Source organism: Aegilops tauschii, chromosome 2 (genome assembly GCF_002575655.3).
Source record: "Aegilops tauschii subsp. strangulata cultivar AL8/78 chromosome 2, Aet v6.0, whole genome shotgun sequence".
NCBI lineage: Eukaryota > Viridiplantae > Streptophyta > Magnoliopsida > Poales > Poaceae > Aegilops > Aegilops tauschii.
Window position 1 is genome coordinate 46,605,330 of NC_053036.3, and position 17,850 is coordinate 46,623,179.

General features: G+C 49.1%; 1 pseudogene; it reads right to left on the reverse strand.

The window, feature by feature from the left end:
- Positions 1-15,294: 15,294 nt before the first annotated feature.
- On the reverse strand, positions 15,295-16,847 carry LOC109786334 (sex determination protein tasselseed-2-like; annotated as a pseudogene).
- Between the last annotated feature and the right edge of the window lie 1,003 nt (positions 16,848-17,850).

Genomic DNA, 17,850 nt, shown 5'->3' on the forward strand with positions numbered 1-17,850 from the left:
TTTGCTACAAAAAGGATTGGGCCACCTTGCTGCACTTTATTTACTTTCATTGCTTGTTACCCATTACAAATTATCTTATCAGAAAACTATCTGTTACCTACAATTTCAGTGCTTGCAGAGAATACCTTACTGAAAACCGCTTATCATTTCCTTCTGCTTCTCGTTGGGTTCGACACTCTTACTTATCGAAAGGACTACGATAGATCCCCTATACTTGTGGGTCATCAAAAAGCATGTCACTTACCTCTTGAACTTGAACATAAGGCATATTGGGCTATTAAAGAGCTTAATTATGATTTTAAACTTGCCGGTGAGAAGAGGTTATTTGACATTAGCTCACTTGATGAATGGAGAACCCAAGCCTATGAGAATGCCAAACTGTTGAAAGAAAAAGTTAAAAGATGGCATGATAAAAGGATATAAAAGCGTGAGTTTAATGTAGGTGATTATGTTTTGCTATACGACTCTCATTTAAGATTTTTTGCAGGAAAACTTCTCACTAAATGGGAAGGCCCCTACGTTATCGAGGAGGTCTATCATTCCGGTGCCATAAAAATCAACAACTTCGAAGGTACAAACCCGAAGGTGGTGAACAGTCAAAGAATCAAACATTATATCTCAGGTAATCCCATAAATGTTGAAACCAATATTATTGAAACCGTAAACCCGGAGGAATACATAAGGGACAATTTCCAGAACGTTTCAGACTCCGAAAAGGAATAGGTACGTGGTACGGTAAGTAAACCGACTCCAAAACAGTTCTAATGGCAATTTTTCTCCGTTTTGGAATATTTAAGAAAATAGGAAAATAAGAGGCAGTCCGGGAAGGACACGAGGCTTCCACGAGGGTGGAGGGCGCGCCCTACCCCCTGGGCGCGCCCCCTGCCTCGTGGGCACCTCGTGTGCTCTCCGGACTCCGTTTTCTTGCACGATACTTCTTTCAGTCGGTAAAAATTCACTATATAATCTCCCGAAGGTTTTGACCATCGTATCACGCAAATATCCTCTGTCTTTGTTTCAAGTTGTTTTCTGCCGCAGATTAGAGCAGGATGTCTTCTCAAGAGTCGGTCGGGGAGAGCCGGGTGTCTCATCTGGCACCGAGACCAGGAGCAATCAGCGATGCTAACCACTTTGGGCCAGCAACAGAGGAACAGATGGAAGCCAACTTGAAAAGGATAGATGCCATGGAGGAGGATCAAGAAGTTACCTCTCGTTTTCGTGCTGGATTCACGATGGGGGAACTACAGAGCTCAGCTATTCCAAACTCGATCATCCCTTCCAATGTCAGATTTCTTTCTTATGAAAATATGACAAAGAGTGTTACTTGTTCTCCCGCAGCTATGCAACATCCTTGGGTGAAAGGAGCTTTAGCCGTTACGGGAAAACTCCATAAGGAAATAATGGACCTCAAGCATCAAGTCAATAAGCTCGAGGAAGAGAATCGTATCCTGATCACCACCTCCGAAGAAAGAGACATAATCACTTGGGTTATGGGCACTCCCCTTAGCAACTGCCAAGTTTGGGGGAGGTGCCCCGGTATCGTATCACCATCACACTCCTATCTTTACCGTTTTTCTTAGTTCGATCCTTTTGGTAATATCTTGATCTAGTAGAATAAAGCTTTAGTATGATCTAGTTGTGAGTTTTGCTTTATGATCCTTCTATGTAATCGAGTCCGTGAGCTATATATAATAAAGATTAGTGTTGAGTCAAGGGTTTGGTTATCATACTATGATCTTGAGGGAATAATAAGAAAAAGAAAGAGTAAAAAGAAATAAAGATATCATATGGATCTTATGGGGAGTAATGACTTCACATATAAAGAGTATGATGATTAAAAGTTGTTGAGAGTTGACAAACATAGTTTTGGTCATCGTTGCAATTAATAGGAAGTGATAAAGAAAGAGAGGTTCCACATATAAATATACTATCTTGGACATCTTTTATGATTGTGAGCACTCATTAAAATATGACATGCTAAAAGAGTTGATGTTGGACAAGGAAGACAACGTAATGGGTTATGTTTTCTTATATCTGAAATAAAGTATATTGTCATGGATCGTCCAACATGTTGAGCTTGCCTTTCCCTCTCATGCTAGCCAAATTCTTTGCACCAAGTAGAGATACTACTTGTGCTTCCGATTATCCTTAAACCCAGTTTTGCCATGAGAATCCACCATATCTACCTATGGATTGAGTAAAATCCTTCAAGTAAGTTGTCATTGTGCAAGCAATAAAAATTGCTCTCTAAATATGTATGATTTATTAGTGTGGGAGAAAATAAGCTTTATACGATCTTGTGATGTAGAAGCAATAAAAGTGACGGACTGCATAATAAAGGTCTATATCACAAGTGGCAATATAAAGTGACGTTCTTTCGCATTAAGATTTCGTGCATCCACCCTTAAAAGCACATGACAACCTCTGCTTCCCTCTACGAAGGGCCTATCTTTTATTCTTGTCATATGCCTTACACAAGAGTCATGGTGATCTTCACCTTTCCTTTTTACATTTTATACTATGGCAAGCACATTGTGTTGGAAAGATCCTGATATATATATCCAATTGGATGTAAGTTAGCATGAACTATTGTTGTTGACATTACCCTTGAGGTAAGAAGTTGGGAGGCAAAACTGTAAGCGCCTATCTTTCTCTGTGTCCGATTGAAACTCCATAACCATAAGTATTGCGTGAGTGTTAGCAGTTGTGAAAGACTAAATGATAGTTGAGTATGTGGACTTGCTGAAAAGCTCTTATATTGACTCTTTCCGATGTTATGTTAAATTGCAATTGCTTCAATGACCGAGATTATAGTTTGTTAGTTTTCAATAAAGTTTCCGATTCATACTTGACATTGTGAATAGATTGTTACTTGAGCATAAGAAATCATATGACAATATATATTTATGTTGCTGTTATAAGAATGATCATGATGCTCTCATGTCCGTATTTTATTTTATCGACACCTCTATCTCTAAACATGTGGACATATTTTTCGATTTCGGCTTTCGCTTGAGGACAAGCGAGGTCTAAGCTTGGGGGAGTTGATACGTCCATTTTGCATCATGCTTTGATATTGATATTTATTGCATTATGGGCTGTTATTACACATTATGTCACATTACTTATGCCTTTTCTCTCTTATTTTACAAGGTTTACATGAAGAGGGAGAATGCCGGCAGCAGGAATTCTGGGCTGGAAAAGGAGCAAATATTAGAGACCTATTCTGCGCAACTCCAAAAGTCCTGAAACTCCACGGAAGTCAGTTTTGGAATTTATAAAAAATATTGAGCGAAGAAAATACCAGAGGGGGCCCACACCCTGGCCACGAGGGTGGGGCGCGCCCTACCTCCCTGGGCGCGCCCCCTGCCTCGTGGGCCCCCTGGCAGGCCTCCGTTGACCATCTTCTGCTATATGAAGTCTTTTACCCTGGAAAAAATCATAAGCAAGCTTTCGGGAAGAAACTCCGCGGCCACGAGGCGGAACCTTGGCGGAACCAATCTAGGGCTCCGGCAGAGCTGTTCTGCCGGGGACACTTTCCTCCGGGAGGGGGAAATCATCATCATCGTCATCACCAACGATCCTCTCATCGGGAGGGGGTCAATCTCCATCAACATCTTCACCAGCACCAGCTCCTCTCAAAACCCTAGTTCATCTCTTGTATCCAATCTTGTATCAAAACCACAAATTGGTACCTGTGGGTTGCTAGTAGTGTTGATTACTCCTTGTAGTTGATGCTAATTGGTTTATTTGGTGGAAGATCATATGTTTAGATCCTTAATGCATATTAATACTCCTCTGATCATGAACATGAATATGATTTGTGAGTAGTTATGTTGTTCCTGAAGACATGGGAGAAGTCTTGCTATTAGTAGTCATGTGAATTTGGTATTCGTTCGATATTTTGATGAGATGTATGTTGTCTCTCCTCTAGTGGTGTTATGTGAACATCAACTACATGACACTTCACCATTGTTTGGGCCTAGAGGAAGGCATTGGGAAGTAATAAGTAGATGATGGGTTGCTAGAGTGACAAAAGCTTAAACCCTAGTTTATGCGTTGCTTCGTAAGGGGCTGATTTGGATCCATATGTTTCATCCTATGGTAAGGTTTACTTTAATACTTCTTTTGTAGTTGAGGATCCTAGCAATAGGAGTTAATCATAAGTGGGATGCTTGTCCAAGTAAGGACAGCGCCCAAGCACCGGTCCACCCACATATCAAATTATCAAAGTAACGAACGCGAATCATATGAGCGTGATGAAAACTAGCTTAACGATAATTCTCATGTGTCCTCGGGAGCGTTTTCCTTCATATAAGAAATTGTCCGGGCTTGTCCTTTGCTACAAAAAGGATTGGGCCATCTTGCTGCACCTTATTTACTTTTGTTACTTGTTACCCGTTACAAATTACCTTATCACAAAACTATCTGTTACCGATAATTTCAGTGCTTGCAGAGAATACCTTACTGAAAACTGCTTGTCATTTCCTTCTGCTCCTCATTGGGTTCGACACTCTTACTTACCGAAAGTACTACGATAGATCCCCTATACCTGTGGGTCATCAGGGGTCACTCACACGCGCATGCAAAAGTTGGGTGCGTTTCGTCCATGTTGACATGTAGTCGCAGTACAAACCTCAGGTATCGGTTTGGGGGGACGGGCATCCACTAGGTGTTCCCTTTCGCAAAGCCATGAAAGGTCGCCATTATTTTTCACATGCTACAGTGTGCCACACAAGTACGCTTGCAAAATTTCGCTATGTTTCGACACTCGATGCATTTACTACGATTTTCTCCGTGAAAATACCTAGAAAAGGTCTCCCGACGTGACGCAACTTCCGTTCGTACTCCGATTCCGTTGAAATTTGGCGTGGGAGACGGTGGGGGTCACTCACACGCGCACACAAAAGTTGGGTGCGTGTCGTCCATGTTGACATGTAGTCGCAGTACAAACCTCAGGTATCAGTTTGGGGGGACGGGCATCCACTAGGTGTTCCCTTTCGCGAAGCCACGAAACGTCGCCATTTTTTTCACACGCTACAGTGTGGCACACAAGCACGCGTGCAAAATTTCGCTGCGTTTCGACACTCGATGCATTTACTACGATTTTCTCCGTGAAAATACCCAGAAAAGGTCTCCCGACGTGACGCAACTTCCGTTCGTACTCCGATTCCGTTGAAATTTGGCGTGGGAGATGGTGGGGTCACTCACACGCACACGCAAAAGTTGGGTGCGTTTCGTCCATGTTGACATGTAATCGCAGTACAAACCTCAGGTATCGGTTTGGGGGGACGGGCATCCACTAGGTGTTCCCTTTCGCAAAGCCATGAAACGTCGCCATTCTTTTCACTTCTACAGTGTGCCATACAAGCACGCCTGCAAAATTTCGCTACGTTTCGACACTCGATGCATTTACTACGATTTTCTCCGTGAAAATACCCAGAAAAGGTCTCCCGAAGTGACGCAACTTCCGTTCGTACTCCGATTCCGTTGAAATTTGGCGTGGGAGACGGTGGGGGTCACTCACACGCGCACGCAAAAGTTGGGTGTGTTTCGTCCATGTTGACATGTAGTCGCAGTACAAACCTCAGGTATCGGTTTGGGGGGGGGGGGGGGCGGGCATCCACTAGGTGTTCCCTTTCGCGAAGCTATGAAACGTCGCCATTTTTTTCACACGCTACAGTGTGGCACACAAGCACGCCTGCAAAATTTCGCTGCGTTTCGACACTCGATCCATTTACTACGATTTTCTCCGTGAAAATACCTAGAAAAGGTCTCCCGACGTCATGTAACTTTCGTTCGTACTCTGATTCCGTTGAAATTTGGCGTGGGAGACGGTGGGGGTCACTCACACGCGCATGCAAAAGTTGGGTGCGTTTCTTCCATGTTGACATGTAGTCGCAGTACAAACCTCAGGTATCGGTTTGGGGGGACGGGCATCCACTAGGTGTTCCCTTTCGCAAAGCCATGAAACTTCGCCATTTTTTTCACACGCTACAATGTGCCACACAAGCACGCCTGCAAAATTTCGTTGCGTTTCGACACTCGATGCATTTACTAGGATTTTCTCCGTGAAAATACCCAGAAAAGGCTCCCGACGTGACGCAACTTCCGTTCGTACTCCGATTCCGTTGAAATTTGGCGTGGGAGACGGTGGGGGTCACTCACACGCGCACGCAAAAGTTGGGTGCGTTTTGTCCATGTTGACATGTAGTCGCAGTACAAACCTTAGGTATCGGTTTGGGGGGACGGGCATCCACTAGGTGTTCCCTTTCGCGAAGCCATGAAATGTCATCATTTTTTTCACACGCTACAGTGTGGCACACAAGCACGCCTGCAAAATTTCGCTGCGTTTCGACACTCGATGCATTTACTACGATTTTCTCCGTGAAAATACCTAGAAAAGGTCTCCCGACGTGACGCAACTTCCGTTCGTACTCCGATTCCGTTGAAATTTGGCGTGGGAGACGGTGGGGGGTCACTCACACGCGCACACAAAAGTTGGGTGCGTTTCGTCCATGTTGACATGTAGTCGCAGTACAAACCTCAGGTATCGGTTTGGGGGGACGGGCATCCACTAGGTGTTCCCTTTCGCAAAGCCATGAAACGTCACCATTTTTTTCACACGCTACAGTGTGCCACACAAGCACGCCTGCAAAATTTCGCTACGTTTCGACACTCGATGCATTTACTATGATTTTCTCCGTGAAAATACCCAGAAAAGATCTCCCGACGTGACGCAACTTCCGTTCGTACTCCGATTCCGTTGAAATTTGGCGTGGGAGACGGTGGGGGTCACTCACACACGCACGCAAAAGTTGGGTGCGTTTCGTCCATGTTGACATGTAGTCGCAGTACAAACCTCAGGTATCGGTTTGGGGGGACGGGCATCCACTAGGTGTTCCCTTTAGCAAAGCCATGAAACGTCGCCATTTCTTTTTCACACGCTACAGTGTGCCACACAAGCACGCCTGCAAAATTTCGCTGCGTTTCAACACTCGATGCATTTACTATGATTTTCTTCGTGAAAATACCCAGAAAAGGTCTCCCGACGTGACGCAACTTCCGTTCGTACTCCGATTTCGTTGAAATTTGGCGTGGGAGACGGTGGGGGTCACTCACACGCGCACGCAAAAGTTGGGTGCATTTCGTCCATGTTGACATGTAGTCGCAGTACAAACCTCGGGTATCGGTTTGGGGGGACGGGCATCCACTAGGTGTTCCCTTTCGCAAAGCTATGAAACGTCGCCATTTTTTTCACACGCTATAGTGTGCCACACAAGCACGCCTGCAAAATTTCGCTGCGTTTCGACACTCGATGCATTTACTAAGATTTTTTTAATATGAATTAGTGCATGAAAAACACAAAAATGCAATGATTTAATTTTTTTTAACAGCCGGCGCGCGCGGCGTATACGGCCGGGCTACGAAGGCGACCCACGGCGGCCAGTTGGGCGCCTTTTGCGGCGCAGATGCGAGGGCCCATGAAAGCAAAAATCCACGGCGGCCACCGCCCAACCTGCTAATTGTTTAGTCCCACATTGCTTTTGGACACGCTTATTCATCTGTTTAAACATTGTCCTCCGCGTACAGTGTTAAGTCCTTTAGTGTTGCGGCCTTTCCTCAGTAGAATAATGTGAATGATGCTCTGGCACTCCATAATCATGGAGTGTCACAGCAAAAATTCAAATTAATCTTCTGAGGTAAATCCATCAACACTACAGGATTTTTTTCCTTTTGTTTTTTAATATTTACAAATACAATACTCTTCAGACACATTATTTCATATTTACAAAAATAATAAAAAGTTCACCTACAGTGGCCATAAAAGGCGCGCGGGGCGACCCACGGCACGCACGGCCCAAAGGAGGCGCGGCCCACGGCGCGCACGGGCTAAGATGGGGCGGCCGGCCGTGTGTGCGCCCCTAGGGGCGCCAACCGCCCACAGTGCTGTATTTTTAGTCCCACATTGCTAGTTTTCATGACAACATCAAATCTTTAATCGTGGTGGCCATACCTCACTATGCTTATGCAGGTTCTGCTCTGTCACTCCACAATTATTGTGGACTGATATAGCATGACCTGTATAAGTGTTGTAAGGTATGACTATCCGTGCTTAAATATTTTTTGTACGCCCCGATGGAGGTTTTTTTGCATCCTTCAAATTTCGTAGGGTTTTTTTGCATGACCGGGTGTGACGCAACGTGCGTTTGGTGCACGAATTCGTTTAAATCTTGCGTGGGGTCCAAAATTATAAAAACAAATCATTATCATTGTTGACACAAATAACAATAGTAAAGTTTTCATATGAATAATTGAAATACTAAAGAAATTATATATTAAGTAGTGTTTTTAATATAACTACTTAATAAATTCTAAATAAATTTTATATTAAGTAGTGTTTTTTAATATAGCAAATAACTCATTATCATTTTTTAATAAACTGAAAAATGTTAGGCATTAACAAAAAACTCATAAACAATTATAACAAATAACTCATTATTTTTACCTATAAATTATAATAAACAACTCAGTATTCTTACTTATAAAGTAAATAATGAACATTACATAAATATAATAAATATAGTACTACTTTTGAAACAAAAAATAATAAAAAATCCTCGACAGCGTGCGCTGGCCGGCCCAATGACTGTGCGCGACGGCGAGCGTGGGCCGGCCCATTCACTGTGCGGCGGTGCGGGGGCAGGGTCGGCGGGGGTCAGGACTAAAGTTTAGTCCCACCTTGCCCGCCGAACGATGCCGCGATCGCCTTATATACCTGCCTCCCACGCCCCTTTCGAACGCCTTTGAATCCCTCCCTGTCCCGCCACTGCCCTTTGTGACCGCCCTGCAGACCGTAGCTGGGCCGAAAGGCCGGCCCTTTCGCCGCCTGGCTTGATCGGGCCGGACCGATTACGCATAGTAGCGGCCTGCAAGGATTGTTGGGCTTTTTTTGCTTCATTTTTTTCTCTCCTATGAGTTACGGCGTGGGGGGAGGTGGGAGGGGCGCTTGTTTAGTCCCACCTCGCGCGCCGAGAGATGCCAGGACCGGCTTATATAGCCGCGTTTGTGCTCTTTGTTAGATAAAATAGCTAATACTAAAGAGATTTGACCTTACATAACTGCCGGGGCAAGCAGCCGCCCTGACAGTTATGTAAAGTCAAATCGCTTTATTAACTAGCTATGTTATTTTTTTGTATCATTTTGTCCCTTTCGTGCACTTTTTAACAAATAATATTCTATATTTAATATTGTTTCATTATAATTATGGAATATTTTTTTAAACGATAACAAAATGCATATGACACTACTAACGTGCTCTTGGTATCGAAGTACGATCAATTTTTGGCTTCAGTGTGGGAGTGGGCATACTAACTCACATGCAAAATTTCAGGCCATTCTGAAGATGTCAAAAAATTGACCTCGTTCTCCGTAGACCGTTCGGGTAGGAGCAAATGCCCTGTCCGAAAAGGAGTTTTTTTCGACATCCTTTGAATGAACCCAATTTTTTTCCATAGTGTTCTACCAGCATGACTAGGATGCATGACAGGTTTCGTGGCTTTTTGCCATTTTATGAATTTTCTATAATTTTTTGGTGAAAACACCTAAAACACTGATCGGACGTCACGCAACGTGCTTTTGATAACGAAATACGATCAATTTTTGGATTCAGTGTGGGAGTGGGCATACTAACTCACATGCAAAATTTCAGGCCATTCTGAACATGTCAAAAATTGACCTCGTTCTCCATAGACCGTTCGGGTAGGAGCAAAGGCCCTATCCGAAAAGGAGTTTTTTTTTCGACATCCTCCAAATGAACCCAAATTTTTTCCATAGTGTTCTACCATCATGGCTAGGATGCATGACAAGTTTCGTGGCTTTTTGCCACTTTATGAATTTTCTATAATTTTTCGGTGAAAACACCTAAAACATTGATCAGACGTGACGCAACGTGCTTCTGGTATCGAAATACGATCAATTTTTGGATTCAGTGTGGGAGTGGGCATACTAACCCACATGCAAAATTTCAGGCCATTCTAAAGATGTCCAAAAAATTTACCTCGTTCTCCGAAGACTGTTCAGGTACTAAAAATGTGATTTAAATCAGGTGTGACAAATATTAATATTTTTTAGGTATTGATGAAACAAACTTGCGTAGAGTGCAAAACTATAAAAAATAAGATAGATAGTAATGATATGATCTGAGTTTACAATGCGCTAGCAGCACTCCCGCAGCTGCCCGGGTAATGCAAAGTCAAATCAAATTATTACTAACTATCTTATCTGTCAGGGTGCATGAATCCGCCTATTTAAACCGGTCGGGACGTCCTTCGGCGAGCGAGGTGGGACTAAAAAGTGCACCTCCACCGTACCGCACACCGCCCCTGCGCACTGGACCGCTCGCGCGCGCGCCTTCCAGGCGGCCCACTCGGCCCACCTCGGCGGTCCTCGCAGCGCCGAGGGAGGCGAGGTCTAACTTTAGTCCCACCTCGCCCGCCGAAGCGCGCCCGCACTGGCTTAAATAGCACGCCCCGCCCCACCACGCCGTACTCCAAAAAAAACACAATAGGAAGCCCCGCCCTATCCCGTCTGTTTGGGCCCGTGGGCCTTGCAGGGCCGAAGAGCGGTCCCTTTCGCCGTCGGCTTGATCGGGAACGACTTAGTACGCCTCACTCGGCTCCGGGCCGGCGGTCTTTTTTTTTAAAACAAATTTATTTTTATTTTTGTTTTTGCTAATATTATGTAATATTTTTATTGTTTCATTTTTATTTACTTTTCTAATTTTTATAATTTGTTCAATTCAAGTTTAGTTCTGTTGTAATTTTAATTTTTTTTACAATAGAACAAATTCAAATAATGGTATGTGTTCGAAGTTTAATACAAAAAAATTTATTTTCATTCTTTTTTCTAATATTATTTATTTTCCATCTTTGTTTCGTTTTTTATTTCCTTTCCTATTTTTCATAGTTTTTTTGCATTCAAAGTTTAACTCATTTTTTTAAATTTATTTTCATTCTTTTTTGCTAATATTATTTATTTGTCCTCTTTTTTCGTTTTTTGCACTTCAAGTTTAACTTTTTCTGTTTTTTAATTTTTTACAATAATTTTATACAATATAATTTTTTTAAATAATAGTATGAATTCAAACACTCAATTTGTAAACAATATTTTAAAACCATGCATTCAAACATACTCGATATTTCATTATAGTTTTCATAAATATTTTACATAATAATAGAAATTTAAATTAACTAAACTAAACAACATTACAAAAATAATTAAACATTACTAAACGTTATTTCGAAAGCAACCTAAACTAAACTACTCGTCCTCGACGCCGCCGAAGTCCGCCTCGTCGTAGAGCCCGTCGCCGTCGTCGCTGTCGTTGCTGCTGCTATCGTCGTCCAGGGGCACCACCGGCGCGGCCGGCGCGGCCGGCGCAGCCATCGAGTCGGCCACCGCGGCGTGGTAGCCGGGGAAGTCCGGCGGGTCCTCTGGGTGGACGGCGACCGGGGCGACCTGCATGTACTCCTGGACGAGGGGCGGCGACATCGGGACGTTCTCCGACTCCCGGATCGCCGTCAGGTAGCCCGGCATGTCCTCCGGGTCGCCGGCCTCCGCCGCCAGCCGCCTGTACTCGGCCAGCAACGCCGGCTCTGGTTCCTGCGCCAGCTCGGGTGGAGGGGCACGGCTGGACCCGGCGCCGTCCCTCGCGTGCGTGCGACGATCACCGCTGCCGAGGCGGACAGAGCCGCGGTCGCCGGCGAGGGACCTGCGCGGGGCCGTGCGCATGCCGAGGTTCATGTGCGCGCCCATGGTTTCACGGGTGGACCGCGCCTCGCCGCGGCGGAACAGCACGTAGCCGTCGCTCGTCGGGGCGGGCACGACGCCGGCGACCGCCTTGGCGCGGTGTGGGGCGACGACATCCTCGAAGGAGGGCCCCGTCCCAGAGGTGGTGCCGTGCCGCGCGGTTGTGCTTGACGGGTGGGCGGGGGGCGGCGTAGGCGTGGAGGCGGCGGTCGTGGTCATCGGCGAGCCGGGCCGCCCAGCCGGGGCGGTTGGGGGCGTATTGCGGGTCCGCCCGCTCCTCCGGCGAGAGCCGCGCCCGGTAAAGACCAACGGCGCGGGCGAAGTTCGGCGTGCCGACGTCGGCACCGGCGCGACAGGCACGCCGTCGACGCTGAGACGCCACCTCGACGGCAGGCGGACGTCGGGTGCGGCGAGGATGGAGAAGTGGGCGAGCTCCTCCGCCTCCTCCAGGGTTAGATTGGGGCGGGCCATGGCCAGCGGCAGAGAGAGAGGGCGCGAGAGGCGGTGGTGGGTGCCGGCAAGTGGGGGAGGCGAGAACGGGGTGCCACCGACGGCGGGAGGGCCCGGCTTTTATAAGGGCGGGAAGGGGCGGGGTGGTACCGGCGATTAATGCCAGCAGGCGAGGGGCGGTGTGCGCAGGCGGTCAAAGCGGTGGCGTGGACAGGAGGCGAGCGCAGGCGTCAGCGTGGGAATCGACGCCGCCCGCGGACCGACGCCGGCGATTAGACTCCACACTGCGGCGATTCGACGGGGCGCTGCGCGCCGTAATGGCCACCGCAGTCCGCGCCGGATTAATGCGGGGGACGGCGGTGGTGGACTAAGTACGCGTGGGCCGCCCCTGACGCGGGTGTACACCGCCACGTACGGCGTATAGCGGACCATACGTCCGCGCGCCGCGGTACGCCACGTTATGCTGCGCCCCTGAAATTCCCATCCTACCCCTCCTCACTTATCGTACCGAAGGGGTATCTTCTAATCTGGGCCGTCGATGTGTCCGGGGGGTTGTACCGAAGAAGAAGTGAACAACCTTTGGTTAGTGCATCTACAACCGTGATGGTAAATTCGGTTCCTTAAACACTCGCGAATTGTCCACACACACTAATCAGTAACGTCTCAAATAATGCAATCCACGTCTGGACACCTCAATTATCACATCTCAAATCCATACAAACTCATGCAACTACGTTGATGTATTTCACACGTCTTTCGGCTACTCCATCACTACTAACATATGCCATCGTACAACCAAAATTTGGTATGTTTGCCTATGGTGGAGATCATCCACGGGGACCACGGCTGCCATTGCCCTTCACGGCGCCCTTGTCATCCTTCTCGCGGAAGTACTGGTCGAAGACACGGTAGGGAATGAATCGGATCTTCACGTCGCCGGAGCTGTCCTTGCGCGTCGCTGTCCTCCTTCGGTGGCAGTCCGGCCATGGCACAGACCGCCCGATTCTAATGAGGGCATGCATGTTCCTTCGCTACCGTTTCTTCACAGTGCGGGCGCGGATGACTTACTTCTCTGCGGACGACCGCGCCGTCACATCAGCCGCCTTCGCCGCCGCCATTTCCCCCGTGATACGGGCCTTGGCGGCCCTTATCCTCTCCTTCCCATGGCGGGCTGCCCGTTCCGGATGGGACTCATAGTCTGCCTGATTGGTGTTGGGGAAGGGGAGGTTTGTTGGCTGCCAAAACCGCGATGATCTAGCCCAGAGGACCCGAGCGCCTGTTGAGCTGACGCTATGGAGTCGCGCCGGACAAATCCGTCCGTCAGCCGGGCGTTGTCCTCCCGGGAGCGGTGGAGTGCAATGCGCATTGCCATTGCCTCCTCCAACTCGCACGGGATGACATCCCAGTCGACGAATTCGGACTGGTCGGAGTTAGATCCGCTGCCCGCCATGCCGGAGATGGCTGGGAATCGCCAGAGGTGAGCTCGGGTGGTGAAGGGAGTGGAGCGGAGAGGAGCGTGAAGTGGTTAGAGTTGGGTCTGACGAACGGATGGAGACGAATATATGTGCGGTCGTGTGGGCCAACGTGGGCCGGGTCCGACATAGCGAACGTGCCTGGACGCCCCATATCCACCCTATATTTGGACTGAATATGAGGGGTACCAGTCAGCCGGGCGTTTGAGAAGAGTTTGAGGCGTCCAGCTATAAATGCTCTTATCAAGCTAATTAACTACACACAGGGGCGGCTTGGCTTGGCCCAGATCGAATCGATCTTAGAGGTTAATTCAAGCTTCACATGATTTTCACTATATTTTGATTTTCTTTTACTTAATCGCAAACACACGATGAAACATTCTGATATTTCCCCGGCTCAACTGCACAGTGTGTCCGTGTCGGTCCCGAACAGGAATGTACTACTGCATCACTTTGTTACTTCCCTTTGTTACTACTGAACTAATCAATTATTCTCCATGCGGCACGACAACGGTTTAAGCGCCAAGAAGAAAAACCAGGCAAATCCATATACTTCATCACATAGTCAAACAGATCGAATAAACACCAGCTAATTACTCCTACTTACCAATAGTGTCAAGCTAATTAATTAGAGCATCTCCAAAAGCCGCGCCAAAAGGCACGTGCGAGATGTTTTCGCGCGCTCCAGCGGTGGCGGGAAACTAGCGCGCGGGGGAATCGTTTGCGCGCGCGCGAGAAAAGGCGGCAGCTCGCGCGCTATTTTTGGCGCACCGTTTCCGGCGCGCCTTTAAATTGCGGCGCTCGCCACGCTACTATTCCACACTCTCTATCTCTTCCGCTGCCACGCGCGCCTCCACCGCTTCCTCGTTGCTTCCTCGCGGCTCCAGCGCCCCGCCACCGACGCGCCATCATGCCGCCGAGGAGCGTCGGGCTACCGCGGCGTCCACCAGCGCCCCAACGGCTGGTACTACTCCGAGATCCGGTCCGGCGACGTCCGGCTCGCCCTCGGCACCTTCGAGACGGCGCACGAGGCCGCCCGCGCGTACGACGCGGCGGCGTGGCGCCTAGGCAGGCCGCGCCCGCAGATGAACTTCCAGGACGTCTACACGCTCCAGCAGGCGCTGGACGTCGCCCCTCCGCCTCGTCTTATCACGGCACAAGACCGTGCAGAGCATGCTGAGAGGCAGCGCCGCCTCCTCATCGCCGAGGAGGACGAGCGGGCCATGGCGGAGTGGCGCCGGCGCCACCCGGAGGACGTCGCCGACGAGTAAGCCTACTGGGCGGAGCAGACGGCAAAGCGCCACGCGGAACGGTTGGACAGGCGTCGGCGGAAAGCCCTGGCGTTATCGCAGTGCGAGATCATTGAAAATGGTGGGCAGTTGATCTTTTCGGCTAATGATCCTCGTTGGGACGACATGTGGCTTGATACCTCGGAGGTTGTAGTTGCATTGCACTACCTAGTAGTTTATGTCGTTGGACCGTAGTTTTATCTATCTATGCTGTGAAACTATGTAAAGTATCTATGTATCGTCGTTTTTATCTATGAATTTTTATTTTTTTAGTATCGTTTTAAAAATATGTACGCAATGTTCAGCTGCAAGAGCTACGCGCGCGCGCTGCATTTTAGCGTGGCTACTGAAGCTACGCGCGCGCGTTAAATTTTAGCGCGGCTGCTGGAGCCAGCGCTGCCCGCCGCGCTTTTCCAGACGATGGGCGTACTGCAAACTGCTTTTTAGCGCGCCGCGCGTTGGGCGACTGTTGAAGATGCTCTTAATAAGTACAGTTCATGCATGCCGCTTGGCCCACTCGCCCGAGCTGTACTTGACTGTGACACTCGAGCACGTACTACCCTCCAACAGCATCTCAATCGGTTTGACTTCATCGTCTCAGGCCGACGACGTTCCTGGAGGTGGTGACACCGCCGTCGACGACGAGGTTGTGCCCGGAGATGTACCCCGACTCGTCGCTGGCCAGGAACAGCGCCGCCTCCGCGATGTCTCCCGCTCTCAGCGTCGGGCCCTTGAGCGTCGCCAAGCCCCGCACCATCTCCTCCGCCTTCTCCACCTCCTCCGCGCTCACCGGCGCCGCCGGGCCCCCTTCTTCGTCCTCGCCATGGTGGCCGTGGCGCCACGCGTTCACCAGCATTGGCGTGGCCACGCCGAAGGGGGACACGCAGTTCACGCGGATGCCGTGCTCTCCAACCTCGCAGGCCACGTTCTTGGTCAGCCCCATTATCGTGTGCTTCGACGCCGTGTACGCGTGCGGGCCCATCCCACCGAGCACGCCGGCCACGCTCGCCACGGACACGATGCTCCCGCCTCTAGCGCCGCCGCAGTGCTGCAGCATGGCCCACGCCGCGTGCTTCATGCCGAGCGCCGCGCCCAGCGTGTTAGCGTAGAACCCGGTCGAACTCGTCGGCGTCCAGGGACGCGATGCCGCCGCTCCTGGCACCGATGCCCGCGCCCGCTGGAGGGGCCTGCCGGCCCAGCACGCCGGCGTTGTTGCAGAGGACGTCCAGCTGCCCGTGCTGCGCCACGCAGCATCCGACGGCGCGCTCCACGTCGGCCTCCACCGACACGTCGCAGTGCACGTAGCTGCAGAGGGCGCCGCCCAGCGCGGCCACCAGAGCCTCCCCGGCCGCGTCATCGATGTCGGCGATCACCACGCGTGCGCCTTGATGGACGAACGTGCGCACGATCGCCTCCCCGATCCCGCGCGCCCCGCCGGTGACGATGGCCACCTTCCCCTCCGTTGACGCTTAAAAATGGCATGATCGCAAAGAGTGACTTGAGTCTATAATGGGATGAGGTTAAAATTATGAGTTCATGTCATCATTTGACGGCCCTCTTCAAGATGATCGAAATAAATATGAAGATGGACCAAAACGGAGCTCAAGTGTAAAGGATATGACAATTTCGGAGATACCTGTGTTAACATCAGATTAGAAAATAGCATGAAACCTAATTAAGATCACCTCGGATGAAAAAGTCATCACAGAAAAGTTTTTCGCCTCGTCGAAGCGGACGATTTTGATATAAAAATCGTCTTAATCCGAGGTCTTATGCAAAAGTTACAGCCAAAACTGTGCGCTGCAGCACTGCATGGCCGGATCATCCGGACCGGGGTCCAGATCATCCGGCCGGGGGACGAAAAATTGAACCAAACAACAGAAGCTAAAAGTTGAAGCCGGATGATCTGGGTCAAGTCCCGGATGATCCGAGTAAAGGCTGGACAATCCGGGAAATCGTCCGGACGTCCGGACACGTTTTTCTGCTGCAGACTTTAGAAAACGGCCCGAAACATCCTCAAGATGGCCTCAGATCGAAAAGTGTTCAACATGAAAGCTGTGCGTTTCGTCGAGTCGATTGGTTTTGATGTAAAAGTTGTCCAAATCCGAGGACGTATTTGGATTCTAGAGCCAAAACAGTGAGTTGTTGTCATAAAACTAGGCTAGGCTGGATCATCCGGGCCTAGAGCCGGACATCCGGGCCGGAGGTCGTGAGAAGTTCGAATTTGGATAGATTTTGATGATTTGGACGACAAGGCAAGGCCTTTTCTTGTACGGGAAGTCCATCCGCCTCTTATATAGATAGGAGGTGACGACCGATTGAACGACACACAATCGAACAATCATCTACCACCTTTTTATCTTTTATCTTCTCCCTTGTTCTTCTTCTTCCTCGTTCTTCGTTTGTTCTTCTTTTGCAGGGCGGCGAACCTCGAGGCCGTAGGAGCGGTCAGGCCGACCTAGGGCAGCCCATAGCCATCGCGTGCCCTAACGGGGTCCCTCCCAGGCGTTTGGGGTTTCGGGTGTACAAAAGCGCCCGCCGGATTGTCTTGCGTACCGCGCTTCCGGCGGGTCTCCTTCGACGTGAGCTGCGGTGCATCACCCCGGCATCGAGGGTACACGGTGACGTGTTCGTGTGCGAACACACTTTTGGCGACTCCGCTGGGAAACGATGCTTTGTATGGTCTCCGGCCCGTTCTTGCTACGAAGAGATCGTCATCAAGAAGTTGTGATCTACGAAGGTAATATGAATACCCAATTCTCCTTTGTAGATGCAAATAATTCATATGTTGTTGCTAGATCGCTTAATGAGCATAATGTATCGGCTAG